Here is a 17,555-nt window from a genome sequence, read left to right as displayed (position 1 = left end):
TCCTGCGTGCAGCAACAAAGACCTAACGTGGCCAAAAATAAATAAATTTTAAAAAAAAGATTGACTTTTCTAAAAAAAAAAATCTGAGACACAACTTAATGATTTAAAGTACAATCCAGTTGATAACACCGTAACTTAAACAGCTCAAGATCATAGAGATATAGTTTATTCTTTCTAGTTCTGAAGTTGGACACAGACTGTGCATGGGTTTATTCTATTATATTTTAAATAACAAAATAAATAAAGCAGGCCATGCATAGAATAGTGATGACAGTATTATGGAAAAAAGATTTTGCTTGGTCCAAGTCTGAGCTCTTGAGGTACAAAAAGCAGAAAGGAGGAATAAATAAAATTAAAATCTGATGTTAATGAAACAGGAAATAAAAAAGCAAAAAAAAAAAAAAAGGCTTAAAAGGATGAATTCCAAGTTGCTTCTTCAGGAGCCTGACTAAGGAAAAAGAAAGTAAAAAGTTAAAAACGATGCATTAGAAATTAGAAAGGGGGGCTTCCCTGGTGGCACAGTGGTTGAGAGTCTGCCTGCCAATGCAGGGGACACGGGTTCGAGCCTTGGTCTGGGAGGATCCCACATGCCGCGGAGCAACTAGGCCCATGAGCCACAATTACTGAGCCTGCGCGTCTGGAGCCTGTGCTCCGCGACAAGAGAGGCCGCGATGATGAGAGGCCCGTGCACCGCGATGAAGAGTGGTCCCCACTTGCCGCAATTGGAGAAAGCCCTCGTGCAGAAATGAAGACCCAGCACAGCCATAAATAAATAAATAAATAAACCCAAAAAGTTAAAAAAAAAAAAAATTAGAAAGGAAATGTAACCAGAAATTGTCTGGAAACTACTGTGTGCCACTCTATTACAAAAATTTCCTGGGCTTCCCTGGTTGCACAGTGGTTAAGAATCCGCCTGCCAATGCAGGCGACATGGGTTCGAGCCCTGGTTGGGGAACTAAGATCCTGCATACCAAAAAGTAAAACAAAACAAAACAAACACCCGTATACCCTTTACTCAGATTTACTTATTGCTAACATTTTGCCTCATTTGCTTTATTGCTTGTTTTCTATCTCTCTCTCTCTCTCTCTATGTTCTTAACTTTTTTTTTCCCTGAACAATTTGAGAATAAGTTGCAAACATCATGGCCTTTAACTCCTGGTGTAATACAAAGCGCACTGGTGAGGGAGCTTCTGGTAGCAATGAGAAATTCAGTGGTGGGGTCCTCCATAGGCTGGGGTGATGGTAAGGCATGGTACCACTGAACTGGACTGTCTTGTGTTACTGGGAATAACAGGATTCTGAAAAAGCAGAGGCAGGTGGGGTTACTTAACTGTCAGAAATGTGGACATAATTACTGGAATGGGCAGCAAGCTTGAGGTAGCAACCAGGGATCTTGATACACAGAGATCTGTGGCAATGACTAATGATCCATAGTGTCTTTGGGAAAGAGATATGACGGCATCTGAATAGAGTATTGTTTGGTTGTATAACCAGAAAACATGGAGAGCTGGGGAGCTGAAGCCTGATGGCCTTCACTACAGTGGAAAATCACAAGTTCTCACCCAGTTTCTAGATCTGAGTCAGTTCTCAGACTGACAGATGGGCAGTCCAGTTCCCTGTGGGGAAGGACTTGGAAAGGCCACTGCAAATATGCACAATATTCCTCTAGTTCCTCCTTAAAGGGACTCATGGCCATTTTCTAGAGAAACTGTCCACTACAGAAAAGGGAATTCCTAGATTTCTCGAGGGCTGTGAAATACTGGGTTCTGAGGTGACACCAATACCAGGGGATCTGAAATGCCATTGTGGTTCCCCTGGCTGGAATGAGGCTGAGAGATGAAAGGTAATAAACGAAATCCTGACTCATGTTTGTCTCACTGTGGGTCTAGTGGGCCCACAGATCCATCCTGCTGTTACATCTCCTAACTGTAATGGATTAAGAGCTAGCAGAACTCACATACTGGTTCCCTCACCAATTATGTTAGGGAAAGCCTAGGGTGTAGTGACAAGACAGTACATAAAGAATAATATCCTATCAGGGGTGGAATTGCAGAGATTAGCACCTATATCAGACTAAAAGATGCAGGACTCCCTATCATATACCTATTTGGTTCTCATGAATATAAAAAAACAGATAGATTATGGTGGATGGCTGTGGATTTCCATCCACTTAACCAAGTGATAGTGCCAATTGTAGTTGCTGAGCTGGATCTTTTCTTTTTTTATTTATTTATTTGGCTGCGCTGGGTCTTAGCTGCGGCAATGCGGGGTCTTTAGTTGTGTCATGTGAACTCTTAGTTGCAGCATGTGGGATCTAGTTCCCTGACTAGGGATCGAACCCAGGCCACCTGCATTGGGAGCGCAGAGTCTTAGCCACTGGACCACCAGGGAAGTCCCACTGAGCTGGATCTTTACCTGAACAGATCCATACAGGTTTTGGCACTTGGTATGAAGCTATTGATCTGGTAAATGCATTCTTTTCAATCTCCATCATTAAAAAGGCTCAAAGACATTTTGTTTATATGTGGGAAGGCCAGCAGAATACATTGACTGTCTTGCCCCAGTGCTATATTAACTCTCCTGCTTTCTGTTACAATATTATCCACAGAGACCTTGATCATCTTGATATTCTACAGAACATGATACTAACTGAACTTTGTTGAACAAAATATGGTTAAGTATTCTGGATGCCCAGATGCCAACTAGTGGGAAAAAAAAGACTCCCTCAGAATTCAAAGTCTTTGTCACGTTGGTGAAATCTTTAGAGGTCCACTGGTTTGGGACAAGATGCTGCACCTTCTGTACCCCCTATCACTATGAAAGGGGCAAATAGTATAAAACAGAAAATAGTATTTTTTGGAGCTCTTTGGATTTGAGGCATTATACACCACGTTGGCAATACGGCACTGATTCATTTATTGCCTAGTTCAAATAATGTCCAGAGCAAGAGGAGATTTGCAGTAGAGCCAGAACATTGGGCAAATTGCCTGCTCCTTGGCCACTGCAACTTAGCAGGACCTGTGGTGCCCAGGTATCCTTGATAGGTAAAGATGCCATGCAGAGTCTCAGGAAGGTCCAGTAGGAAGTCTACAGCACAGACCTCTAGGGATCTGGAATGAGGTTCTACCCTCTGTAACAAAGAACTATTTGCCATTCATTTGAGAAGCAGCTCCTGTAATGCCGCTGAGCCCTAAAAGGGACTTTGAAATCGATCATGGGGCATCCGATGACTTTGCACCTGGAGCTGCCTTTCAAGTTGCAGCAACAGTTCATCATATAAGGGAAATGAACAGGTCCAGAGAACACAAGTAAGTTAAATGGATAAATGGTCCAGATCCCTATGTCATCCACCTCTGTTGCACTGACACCATTCTCTCAGCTCATGCATATAACCTCAGGGGATCTGTATGATCCACTGACGAAAGAAAATCTTGGGCCTTCTTAGTGTGAGCTGAAATGGACAGCTACCACATTACAGCTCTACTCAAGGTGGCCTTAAAAATAGCAAAGAGGGGCTTCCCTCGTGGCGCAGTGGTTGAGAATCTGCCTGCTGATGCAGGGGACATGGGTTCGAGCCCTGGTCTGGGAGGATCCCACATGCCGCGAAGCAACTAGGCCCGTGAGCCACAATTACTGAGCCTGCGCGTCTGGAGCCTGTGCTCTGCAACAAGAGAGGCCGCGATAATGAGAGGCCCGCGCATCGCGATGAAGAGTGGCCCCCACTTGCCGCAACTAGAGAAAGCCCTCGCACAGAAACGAAGACCCAACACAGCCATAAATAAATAAATAAATAAATAAATAAATAAATCCAAAGTTTAAAAAAAAAAGATAACTTCCATCTCGCTTACACCTTTGAACTTCTTTAAAAAAAAAAAAAAAAGGGCTTCCCTGGTGGCGCAGTGGCTGAGAGTCTGCCTGCCAATGCGGGGGACACGGGTTCGAGCCCTGGTCTGGGAAGATCCCACATGCCGCGGAGCAACTGGGCCCGTGAGCCACAATTACTGAGCCTGCGCGTCTGGAGCCTGAGCTCCGCAACAAGAGAGGCCGCGATAGTGAGAGGCCCGCCGCGCACCGCAATGAAGAGTGGCCCCCGCTTGCCACAACTGGAGAAAGTCCTCGCACAGAAACAGAGACCCAACACAGCCATAAATAAAATTAATTAATTAATTTAAAAAAAAAAAAAAAAAAAAGCAATGAGGAGAAATCTTCCTAGCAATCAGAGCTGTGAGTAGTGTATATTGACTGAAAAACAACAAAAACCAAAACATACAACCTGAAATTATGTTTTATTCGGGGGCCATACTGAGGACTATAACACAGGAGACAGCCTCTCAGATAGCTCTGAGCAACTGTTCCAATGAGGTAAGAGAGGAGCCAGGATATTTAGGAGTTTTTGTTGGAGAAAAAAAAAAAGAAAACCAAACCCATGTAGCTGAACATCAAAAAATTACTGCTAATCACAAAAAAACAGACAACTTAATGAATTTAGTGCTTTTCTATGTATGGGAAGATGCAAGAGTCTGCATCATTGAAATCATTCGTTTGATATGCATCTTAACTATCTAAAGCCAGTGTCTATTCTTCTCCATCCTGAAGAATTCCCCTCAGGGAGCACTGTGCAGAGGGTGATGGCCTGATGGCAGGCAACGTTCTTAGTTTACTGGAATGGAAGGAAACAAGTTTTGTCCACATATACTTTGTATTTCAAGAGAAGAGGTCTGAAGTAGGTATGTGTATGGACTCCTGAGCTGTGATGAGTAGTTTGTCTAGTAGGTCAGGGACCTAGAAGGAGTAAGATGGGAAGATTAGAGACAAAGGGGTCTGAGGAGGAGGATGAACCTGTGTGCATGAGCACAAGATGTGTGTATCTTTGTGTTTCAAGTCAGGGCCCACCAAAAGCATCCACATCAGAAGATGCACTCAGCAGCCGTGTGGACAGGATGACATATCTGGTGGATATCAGCTAGGCTCTGTCTCTTATAACTCCATTGCTTGTGTGATGGACGGCATGGGCTCCGTCTGTCCAAGGCTGATCTAACTTAACATTTACCATGTCACCAACTGTGCCACGTGGTACCATCCCTTGGAGGAAAACAGCCAGCCTCTTGGTGGCAAATTGATTACATCTGATCTCTTCTATTCTGGAGGGGACAGTGATTCATTCTTACTAAAGTTTATGCCTAACTCCACACGTGGTTGTAATTCACTGCCTGAAGTGTCTCTGCCAGCACCACTGTGAAGGCTCACTGAATGCCTGATTTTCCTTGAGTTTGAATGACACATAACCATGGGTACCTAATAACGGAATCCACTAGTTCTACCATATACCAGACCATCCAAAAGTAGTCAGCCAGGTAAATGTTTGGAATGCCCCATTGAAACCTCAGCCCTGGCACCATCTTGGGAACAACATTCAGGGATAGGACATTCTTCTTCCTCCGGGGATGCAGTCTATGCATTGTACCAATAACCAGAATATACAGGTTCTGGAATCAAGGGGTAGAATGAAGAGTGCCTTTTCTCACATTGACTCGCAATGAGTAGGTTGCCAACTTGCAACTTGAGGCTCTACTGGATCCAAGGGCCTGGTTCACGGAAAATGAATGCTTGTTCCAGCGGATGAAGTAAGGTTTCAGCTTCTTTGGATTTCTTTTGTCCTTTTTGCAACTTCTTAAGTAGGATACTTACATGGATCTTTAATCTTCAGCCTTTATTTCTCTCTAACACGAGCATTTAAGGCTATAAATATCTAAAGAGTGTTTGTGATATGGTAGTATATTGTCATTATTTTTCATTTCTGCATACTAAGTGATTTCCACAAGAGTTTCTTCTTTAACACATCAGTTATTTAGAAGTTATTTCATGAGTTTCCAAATATGGTATTTTTCTGATTTTCTTTTGGTTAATTCTTTTCTTTTCTCTTCTTTATTAAGAAAGAAGTCTACTTTCTTTAATGTTGTACAGAAAGTATGTGTAGAACCAAAAATAAACATTATCACATTTGTTTACACCACAATCTAGTTTTTCATATTAACTTTACTATTCAAACAACAGAAAGTAGGTGGTAATTTAGGGATTGGGAAAGAGATAAAACCAAAAAGACTTTTCTAGCATGTTTATTCTACACTGTGTATAGCTGTGCTCACAAAGACAGCATCTCCTTTTTTTTTAATTTTTTTTTTTATTGGAGTATAGTTGATTTACAATGTTGTGTTAGTTTCTGCTGTACAGCAAAGTGAATCAGTTATACATATACATATATCTACTCTTCTTTAGATTCTTTTCCCATATAGGTTATTACAGAGTATTGAGAAGAGTGCCCTAAGGAGCCCACCTGCCACAACTAAGACCCAGTGCAAACAAACAAACAAACAAATAAATAAATAAATATATAAGTTCCCTGTGCTATACAGTAGGTCCTTATTAGTTATCTTTTTTTGTTTTGGCTGCTTTGGGTCTTCGTTGTGGTGTGTAGGCTTCTCATTGTGGTGGCTTGTCCTGTTGCAGAGCACAGGCTCTAGGTGTGTGGGTTTCAGTAGTTGTGGCGCACGGGCTCAGTAGTTGTGGCACACAGGCTTAGTTGCTCTGCGGCATGTGGGATCTTCCCGGACCAGGGATCAAACCCGTGTCCCCTGCGTTGGCAGGTGGATTCTTAACCACTGCGCCACCAGGGAAACCCAGTTATCTATTTTATATATAATAATGTGTATATGTCAATCTCAATCTCCCAGTTTATCCCTCCCCACCAAGACGGCTTCTCTTACTTTTCTGCTGCGCAGGAATTCAGTTGTGTATAAAATTGAACCTGCTCAAAAGCTGGGGGAGGCTAGATATGATGGGTCCATATCTGGGTGTATCGTTATACAGGTCAAACAGTGGTGCAGCTACCAGCTCGTAATTTTTAGGGACTGCAAACAAGGCTTTCTCTTGAAGTTGAACCAAAATCAACTTCTTATGTTCCTTAGGTTTTGTAATATGTGCAGGAATCTATGGATACTGAGGAGGCTCAGAATTTGGTCTCCACCAGTTACTAGTGCGGTCATCAATGTCCCCGTCTTGCAGGGCTTCGTCTTGACGACCCAATAGCTCTGTCATTAAGCATTTTTGTCCGTCGACTTCATCTTCTCCTGGGTTAAGCTACCACCAGGTAATTTGAAGAAAGTTGTTCCCAGCTGTAGCAGCAACACACAGGGGTAGCTGGTGCTCAGGGACAGTCAAAACCCCTTCTACAGTCCTCCTCTTGCCAATTTTATCAAGTTCCTCCCTCATGCGCTGAAATCTGGCTGCAACAGAGCTGTACTTCTTCTTTTTTAATTATTATTATTTTATTTTATAAGTAATATCTGGCTGTTTATTAACCAATGGAGTATATTGCACAACAAACTACCTCACATCTTTCAGGAAGCAAAACCACTACATTTGAAAAGTAAAGAAGTCACCCACTGAATTTGAATACAATTAAAATGTGCTTGAAATATTTCTTTGGGGGAGGGGACACGACATTTCCAGTCAATTAAGAGAAGCATTGTAGAGTCCAAGTCTTTTACTTTCTTTACACCCATCATGCCATGAATTCATAGGGAATGGGCTCCAACAGTTCAGACTCATTTTCATTGGTTCTCACGAAGTGTGCTTCTCTGGGCGGAGCAGGCTGGCGCTTCAGGTGACCCCAAGTACTCTTCTCTTTGGCTTCCTTCTTTTTTCTGATCATTTTCCTTCACACATTTCAGGAAGCAATCTCGGCTCTTAGCGTGCTTAATATGCTTGATAGGCACATTACTTCTCTTGGCAAGAATCTTGCCCTTGTTCGTGTACAACGATGCCAACAGCATGCTGGTTAACACTGTAGACTCTTCCAGTTTTGCCATGGTAACACTTGTGGGATATTCCTTTTTGAACAGTGCCCAGTCCCTTGATGTCGACATCACCTTTCTTTTTTTTTTTTTAATTTATTTTATTTAATTATTTTTGGCTGCGTTGGGTCTTCGTTGCTGCACAGGGGCTTTCTCTAGTTGCGGTGAGTGGGGGCTACTCTTCGTTGCACTGCATGGGCTTCTCATTGTGGTGGCTTCCTTTGTTGCGGACCGCGGGCTCTAGGCACGCGGGCTTTAGCAGTTGTGGCGCACGGGCTCAGTAGTTGTGGCTCGCGGGATCTAGAGCGCAGGCTCAGTAGTTGTGGCGCACGGGCTTAGTTGCTCCGCGGCATGTGGGATCTTCCCAGACCAGGGCTCGAACCTGTGTCCCCTGCATTGGCAGGCGGATTCTTAACCACTGCACCACCAGGGAAGTCCCGACATCACCTTTCTTGTAGATTTGCATGTATGTGGCCAAAGGAACAACTAACTCCATGTTTTCTAAAAGGCCTAGAGAACATGTAGCGGGTGCTCCTCCTCTTTCCCTTTGTGTTGGTCATTTTGGCGAATTACTGGAAGATGGTGGTTCCGACCAAAAGGCCTGAGCTATCCTTCTCATAAAGGGGCTCTTTTGTACCAAAATGTAATTGGTGAGAGGGTACAGGTTGATGGTGTGCTCTAGGGTGAGGGGCTTGGTCTGCTGGATGTACTTGTTGCTGACCTGGTTGACCCCCCCTCCGCCCCCCCCGCCCCCCCGGGGCCAGCGGGTCTGCGAGTGATTTGTGGCACCACGGAAATGCTGGTGAGCTCGGGCACTGGAGGCAAGGGGAAAGGGAGAGGCTGGGAGATGTTCCCTGTGCTGGCAGAGGTTATCTGCATTCCACTGAACAGCCGCCGCCCTTCACTAACAGGAGAGCGCAAGAGCTGGTTAATACTTTCTAATTTAATTGAATCAGAGAGTGAATCAGTCTTTTGAGATCTCAAAAGATCTGATGGGGCTTCCCTGGTGGCGCAGTGGTTGAGAGTCTGCCTGCCAATGCAGGGGACATGGGTTCGAGCCCTGGTCTGGGAAGATCCCACATGCCGCGGAGCAACTGGGCCCGTGAGCCACAACTACTGAGCCTGCGCGTCTGGAGCCTGTGCTCTGCAACAAGAGAGGCCACGATAGTGAGTGGCCCGCGCACCGCGATGAAGAGTGGCCCCCGCTTGCCGCAACTAGAGAAAGGCCTCGCACAGAAACGAAGACCCAACACAGCCAAAAATAAATAAATTAATAAAAAAAAAATAAACAAAAGAAAAAAAAAAAAAAGATCTGATGAAAATAACCTTGTGGGATCTTTTTTCATAAAAGTTCCCTATGAGATTCACTGTTGTTCTATTTTTGCCCAAAAGTTAAGCTTCTTGGTTGCAGAGATTAGTCAATAGAGTAACGTCTTGATCTGAATATTGCAGAAAGTAATGTGTAAAATACCCCATAGAGGGAATTCCCTGGAAGTCCAATGGTTAGGACTCCCGCTTTCACTGCCCAGGGCATGGGTTCAATCCCTGGTCGGGGAACTAAGATCTCACAAGCCACGCAGGGCAGCCAAATTAAAAAAAAAAAAAAATCCATGGAGAGTAGCATTGTGAATTTCTCTTTGTAGTTCCGTCCATTTTCATTTATATACAGTATTTTGACTATTTAGTTAGGTTCACACAAGCTTGTATTTGTTTTATGTTCCTGGCGTAATAAACCTTTTATCATAATGGAGTGATCCTCTTTATCTCTAGTAATGCTTTTTGCATTAAATTCTATTTTGCCTGATAATAACATGGCTACATCTGCTTTCTTTCCCTTAGCTTGTCTAAATACAAGTATATCCTTTTGCATTCCTCTACTTTAGATCTTTCTGAAAATTAAACCTTTAGATATTTCTTGTCGGCAATATAACGCTGTATTTTCTATAATCCATTCTGACAATCTGTTTTTTGTTTGTTTGTTTTTTGGCCGAGTGGCTTGTGGGATCTTAGTTGCCTAACCAGGGATCGAACCCGGTCCCTGCAGTGACAGCACTGAGCCCTAACCACTGGACCGCCAGGGAGTTCCCTCTTTGTCCTTTTTAAATTAATATTTTTAGTTATTTGTATTTTATATACTCTTTTACAATTTATATGGTAATCAGCGCTCTCTTTGGATTATTTTGTCCATCTTATTTTGGGCTTTATATTGCTTTCTTTTCTATTTTTATTCCTCTCTGGCTTTTTTGGGATCAATTAAATATTTTTTCTAATTACTTTCTTAATTTTTACAAGTATGGGACATATTTTTAGCTTAATAATTTTTACCCTGATATTTTGACATTCATATTTAACTTAGTAAAATCTAAAATGAATAGCTTTACGGTCCTCCAAACCACACAAGGATATTTGAATATATGAACCTCACTTCCTCTCCCTCTTATGTGTTCATCTTGCTGTTTTAAGCCCAGCGGGCAGTATTTTTGTTTTACACTGTCAGTGTTCTTCATTCTTTCCTGCATCTCCGATCTTTTTTCTGGATTGCTTTCCTTCTGTCCAAAGTACATTCTTTAGACTTTCCTGAAGTTCTGTTGGGGGCACACCCTCTGCAGTCCTTCCTCCGTGTCCTTGGGGGACTGGTTCTAGGAGCCCCTGGGGATGCTCAAGTCCCTTATATAAAATGGTGTAGTACAGTGAATACAGTTGACTCCGTATGGGCAGACTTAACTGCCGATCAAAGTACTTGTGCACAAACGACAGAGAAAGAGAATACACAGTAAGGGGAGACCTTAGGTTGTTAAATAACCAGAGACTTTCCTGCTTATTATAACTCATGACCCGACTGCCTGAAAGATTACTCACGCCTGAAAATGAGCAAGAAGCTGCCTCCAGGAAGAAAGGTTAAAATATTCTTTAGAGGAAATTGGACAGCTCTGAAGCATCTGCCTGTGTCTGCTGGACTCACAGTAATGCCTCAGGGCAGGTTAAATGTGGGAGGCACAGGCTGAGCCTCAGAGGCTGAGGGTCAAGGACGCCTGGAATGCTGGCGGTGGTGGGAGGGGAGCTTAAGGGCTAACAGGTGGGGAGACAGGAAAAGGCTGGAGGTCCCAGCTTAATTTTAGGCTGGAAGGAACAGGTTCCCTGTTTAGAAAGGCTGGGGAGGAAGTTTTACATTATAAATGCAAATATCTACAGGATGTGATCAGGCCCCAGGGCAGGAGAGAAAGCTGGGTCTTGGGAGATAGACTGAAAGGCCTGCAGAATTAACCCCTTTCATTGTTGTCACGGTCTCTTGCCCAGTCCGTCCTGAGGGAGGAGAAGGGGTACCAGAAGTGAACACAAATCCCCAGAGTTTGCGTTCCAAAAGGGTTGCATGTGAATGCAGTTCCTTGTAAACACTTTTGGTTGTTCTACCCTTCCTCGTGACAATGCATGATATTTTTTTTTAACCAACCTAACCCTGATGTGCTCTCAGGGACCCTAATTCCACCCCAAGCCCTCTTTGACCAGAACCAGAAGGTGGGAGATTTATGCCTTGGGGCAAGACTACCAATGGCTCTGATAAGGATGCAAATAGAGCAATTTGCCAGGTCACTGACCCATACTGCATACCTGATATGCTGTTCATCTGCCTAAGGAAGACACCTGGGTACCTCTTCGTGCGAGGCAGCTGTAAACACTGGGGCTGTTCTTTGGCTGCCTTTGCGGTTGTCCACCGTCTTCTGCTAGGATACATCTGGTTTGTGCTTGAAGTGGATGTGATTAAAGAGGGGTCTGAGAGGCACCTCCACTTCTGCATTCCTTCATCTTTATGGGTGGCACAACTCCCTTCCCCCCCAGGATGTGGGATTATTTGTGAGTTATGATTTTGGTCAGGGGAAGCAGGTTCAGAGATTTCCACTTGACCTTGCCCACTGCCATAGCTCTTCCCCACAGGCTAAGGACCGTGTAGGGGTTCTTCCAACTGTCAAGCATGTCCATTGCAATTCTGTATTTGTGGATTGGGGAAATGACCATCAGGTGGATCCATGGACATTGTAGACTCACTAAGGAGGCCTGGTCCAGGACTCCATTATTACCTGGCCCCTGTAATGATGACGTTTCAAGCCTCGGGATTTTTTTTTTTTTTTGGCTGCAACTCGAGGCTTGTGGGATCTTAGTTCCCCAACCAGGGATTGAACCTGGGCCCATGGCAGTGAAAGCGCCAAGTCCTAATGATTGGACCACCAGGGAACTCCTAAACCTCGGGATTTCTTTCTTTCTTTCTTTCTTTTATAGTTTAGTGTTTTATTTTGAAATTTTTTTAAGTACAAAAAAACCAGAATAAGGCAATGAATACCTATATATGTTTCATCTAGATTCAATAATTGTTAACATTTTACGCATATAATTTTCCATAAATATGCACATATTAATGTAATCATGACTTTTTCAGAACCATTTGAGAGTGAGTGGATGATATCGTGAATCATCACTCCTGAATACTTCAGTATATGTATAGTAAGAACAAAGACATTCTCCTAGATAACCACAATACAATCGTAAAATCCCAAACCTCAGGATTTCAGTGTTAACTTAGATCCTGTATCCAACGGTCCTTGAAATAGCTGGTTATGCCCCTATCCTCAGCTTCTAGTGACTTAAGCACATGACCCCCAGGTCCCTTTGGAGAAGGACCAGGGGATCAGTACTAGATGTATTTGCCATGATACTGTAGGATCCTTCCATAAGCAGTCCGGCCTCCTTTTCAATCAAAGATCTGAAAACTGGGCAGGAGATCACATTTTCTTATTGGGACAGCTGCTTTGAGCCTTTATCATCTACCCTGATTCCCTTTAGTTGTGCAAAGTAGGCTCTATCCTGCCCTGTGGGAATACTATGCTCTATTACCATCTCTGCAATTCTCTCTGGGAAGAGACTCCTCTGGCTGCCATGTATTATGTCTGTTCTTGTCATGTGTTTCAGTCACCTCACCACCTTGCTTCTGGCAGTGGAGTGTTGTCACCTGGCCTCTATTTCAGGATTCCATCATCCCCACTAGCAGAGAAGCGCAGTTCCGTCTATAACAGCATCTCCCACTACCAGCCCCCGCCTAGAGAAGGCAGCCACTTCTGAGCTACTCCCCGATGCTGGTGGCCCTTCTCACTAGCGCATCCTTTTCGCTTGGGTAAATAGGATGTTCTCCAGGTCCTCCTGTGGGTTTTCTGTCCTCAGTAGTATATCTACTCCAGTATGCCCACTTCTCTGAGCCTTTGAGCCCTTCACCTGTTATTTGCCATGGGGGTTCTGGCAGTTCTATTTCACTTACTGGGAGCCATGGCTTTTCTAAGCTTCCACGAACCAATGAAATAGAGTGTCAGCACCCTCTCCAGCTCCTTGCTAGGGTGGTAAGTTCTGTACCATACGGCAGTGCTCCCAAATCAATGAGCTCTTCTTTATCCAGCTTTATGTTTTGTCACACCTGATGCAGCACAAGACGAATCCAGTCCCGTGTCTGTTTCCCAGCTCCTGCTGGACACTTTGGCCATGACCTGCAGTTCCTTTGGTGGGTAATTCCTTCCCCCCTCTGCAGGCCCAGTATTTTCTTGTCAAGTGGCAAGCCGTCCCTAAGCAGCTGTGAAGTATCAGGCCTGGCTTAAAGAACAAGCCACTAATAAGGGCCTACGGTATAGCACAGGGAAGTCTACTCAAGACTCTGTAATAACCTATACGGGAAAAGAATCTAAAAAAGGGGGGATATATGTATATGCATAACTGATTCACTTTGCTGTGCAGCAGAAACTAACACAACATTGTAAACGTTAGCCACAAGGTGTATCTGGGATCCCACTTGACCCTCTGTGAGATGGCCTCTGGCCAATAAGAATTTAAAAAAAGAAAGAACGAGCCCATTTTCAGATTAGGCAGCTTATTACTCACACAGAGAGTGAAAGTGAAAAGTCAGAGGTGCCAGATCCTTGTGATCCTGGTGCAGGGCGACACCAAGACACAAGGGGTCCAGCATGGTACCACGGATGATGTCTGGTGCCCAGGCTGTGACGCAGCTAAACAGCTTAGAGCTGGCAGCCGCGCTCTAAGCGGGAGGAGGGGTGGCAGGCAGAATTCCAAGGTGGCGCCCAAGAGTCCACCCCCTGCTGTACATGCCTTCCCTGTGTAACTCCCTCCCCTTGAGTGTGGGTGCCCTCTCTCCTGGCAGAAGCGCTGTGGGCGGAGTAGGCAATTCCATAGGATGTCTGTGTTGACTTCCCTTAATTCCCCACCACCGCTGGCCTGGGACACTGACCAGACAGGTAAGGTAAATGCAGATGCTGTAGAAATCACTAGCCCTGCATCTTTCAAATCTTTACGGAACTAATTTCTGCAATGTCCTCCGGGGCACAGAATTGTTCTTAGGTTATTATCTTGGCTGTAGGAGGCCCTTTCCAGGACTCCAACTGGCCATTCCTGCCATAATAGACATTATTCCTCTGGTAAGGGAAGCAAGACTGGCAAAATAGCCACAAGGTGTGATTGGGATCTCACTTGACCTTCTGTGAGATGGACTCTGGCCAAGACTTATCTTCCTCCTGACCTCCCTAAGCCTCTCTGTCCAAAGAATCCTAGTACTCCAGGGATTAGGCTCAGATAAGCACCATTATCTACAAATGTAGCTTTCAGTAAAATGAGCACAGACTGAGATTAAAGAATCCAATTCCAGATCCTCTCACTTGCTAGGTGTATACCAGGCAAGATCCTTAAGCCTCCTGAGCCTGTTTGCTCATCTGTAAATTAAATCCAAAAATATTCTTCTGATAGTTTCTTGTTTGTGCTGCTGTGATAAAATTACCTACCAAGTGCTTTCCACACTGCCTAGAATACAGCCTAACGACCATCAATACCATTCGATTCTTCTTCTGGAAAGTGTAAAGAGGAATAGAAATGTATATTACATTTATTTGTATTTTAACAACCCACATTGTCAGTTTTTAATTATTCCTCATTTATTTCCAACTTCTGTTGTTTTTTAATAACATAGAATTTAGGGATAGGAATTTAGGACTAGGTCACCCATCAAGTTGAAGGAATATTCTTACATGACAGATTGGATAGATTAAGTCCTCGAGAATCACATGAATTGATCCTTATTTTCAAATAATTGAGCTATAAGATTTATCTTTTACTTCTATGTTTATGATTCAAAACTTTTATAGATTATACTCCATTTAAAGTAGATTTATCTTTTACTTGTTAATATATAATCTCTATCCCTAGCCTAGGATTTAATTTGGAAAAGATTTTTTAAAAAATGCAGAACTCTAGAAAATGTGTGCTTATGACCATAGCTGTTAGGAATGTGAATTGGTAAAGCATTTCTGTAGAGCAGATGTTATGGCTATTTAAAACAGATTTCAGAGGGAATTCCCTGGTGGTCCGGTGGTTAGGACTCCGGGCTCTCACTGCTGAGGACCTGGGTTCAGTCCCTGGACGGGTAACTAAGATCCCACAAGCCGTGTGATGTGGCCAAAAAACAAAACAAAACAACAACAACAAAAACCCCACAGATTTCGGGACTGCAACTTTAGAGTAAATGATCCAGTGGGACTGGGGGAGGGGGCTGAAGAATCTGCATTCCTGACAAGTTCCCAGATGATGCTGGTCCTGAAGCTGCTGGACCATAGACCACACTTTGAGAACTACTGATGTAGAGAATTCTGGTAACATTTACTTAAAGCCAGAAAAATATTCATAAACTGTGACCCAGGATAAATGAAGATGAGCAGCCCCCAGCCTGCTTTGGAGGCTCTCCAGCTGACCCCCCAAGACCTGCTACAGCCCCACCTGGTCATGCAGGGCACACCCCCCAGCACCGAGGAGTGTGGCGAAGGCATGACCCGCCCAGGGCAGCCCCAGGTTCTCAGGGTGTGGCCGGGGCAGCAGAGGGGAAGGGCAGTCAGGACCACATCCCAGCTCTCTGACCCTGCTTACGTTTTTTCTATTGCACTTATCAACATATAACATATCATAGATTTGACTGGTTTATTGCATTTGTTGCCTGATCCCTTCACCTCTCATCAGAATGCAAGTTCCCTACAGCAAGAATTTTTGTATACTTTGGGCAACAACAGTGTTTGGATCATACCAGGTACTCAGTAAATGTTGACTGACTATACCCATATGTCTGTATGTTCATAGTACTATTTCTATAAGGGTGCACAAGAAAATGGCAGCAGGCTTTCTGTGGGCAAGGGACATGGGGAAAGGAGTGGCAGTGAGCACAACTTTCTACTGACTCTGTTCAGTCCTTTGAATTTTTCCTACCAATTGTTAAAAACAAGATGACAGGGGCTTCCCTGGCGGCACAGTGGTTAAGAATCTGCCTGCCAATGCAGGGGACACGGGTTCAAGCCCTGGTCCGGGAAGATCCCACATGCCGCGGAGCAACTAAGCCCGTGCGCCACAACTACTGAGCCTGCGAGCCACAACTACTGAGCCCACATGCCACAACTACTGAAGCCCACGTGCCTAGAGCCCGTGCTCCCCAACAAGAGAAGCCACTGCAATGAGAAGCCCACACACCACAATGAAGACCCAACGCAGCCAAAAATAAATAAATAAAATAAATTAAAAACAAACAAACAAGATGACATGCCCAAGATGGAGTTGCTCATGCTAAACCCTACGTCACCATACTGAAACTTATACTTTTGGCTCTCCCTGAAGTGGAATCTTAGCCCAGCCAATCAGGAATTGCCTGCCCAGCACTAGGGAGGTCAGCTGCCTAGTAGACCTCTGCCAACCCCTAAAGGGAAGTAACCTTGCAATAACCAATCTACTTTTTTGCCCGATATAACTTCTTGTTCCTGCTCCTTTGTGCCTATACAAGTTTTTCATTTTGTACAGCTACTTGGGGCTCCTTTCTATCTGCCAGATTGGGTGCTGCCTGATTTGAATCGATTTTTGCTCAAATAAATTCTTAAAAATTGTAATACGCCTCAGTTTATTTTTTAACACCACATGTCACCTAGCTTAGAAAAAAGTTAGATCCCTATTATTGATTAGGAAGAACAAGTTGTAAGAGAAATAGGCATAATAGGAAAAAACTTAAGAAACACACTCACACACACACTCACACACACACACACACACACACACACACACTCTTAAGTATGGTTTGGTTAGTTAACACCTGAGACAGGCTTGAAGAAAAGTTCAGTGTTCACTGATCATACTCTTCAGTGGCCTGGACCTGAGGCCCTACCCCAGGCCCTCTCCCAGGTTCACTCCAGGGGGTCCCACAGGTCCTTTCCAGCCCTTTCTCCAGGCCCACATTATTTGCAAGTGTCAAGTAACAACAGTTAATAATTAATGAGGGAAAGAGAACCCGGCCTGGGGCTGCTTCGGGAAAAAGAGAAAATCTCTAAGTCCAAGGAACTATAGGCCAGATGAGAACCCCGGTGTCCAAAAGAGACACAGAAGGAAACATTTAAAGAGAGAGAGAAAGGGGAGAAGCTGTGAACGAGATCCGACGTGATTTGTAAGCATCTCCGCTGGGAACCGGGAGCTGGGTTGAGGGGTTAGAAGAGACAAGCCTCCAGGATCCCGAAGGAAGAAGGCCAGGTTGGATCTCCAGTAGAAGCAGTTGGAACTGGGAGAGCCAGGGAGAAGGACCTACTAGAGACAGGAATTTCCAAAAAGAGGGACAATAAACTGGAACTGTTCTCCCG

At 44.2% G+C, this 17,555-nt stretch overlaps 1 pseudogene; it reads right to left on the bottom strand.

Moving 5' to 3' along the window:
• Positions 1–7,562: 7,562 nt before the first annotated feature.
• LOC137777732 (large ribosomal subunit protein eL21-like) lies at positions 7,563–8,431 on the bottom strand (annotated as a pseudogene).
• Between the last annotated feature and the right edge of the window lie 9,124 nt (positions 8,432–17,555).

The sequence above is a fragment of the Eschrichtius robustus genome, chromosome 15, assembly GCF_028021215.1.
Source record: "Eschrichtius robustus isolate mEscRob2 chromosome 15, mEscRob2.pri, whole genome shotgun sequence".
NCBI classification, from domain to species: Eukaryota; Metazoa; Chordata; class Mammalia; order Artiodactyla; family Eschrichtiidae; genus Eschrichtius; species Eschrichtius robustus.
The sequence above is the reverse complement of the archived record's forward strand: the minus strand, read 5'-3'. Positions and strand labels throughout refer to the sequence as shown.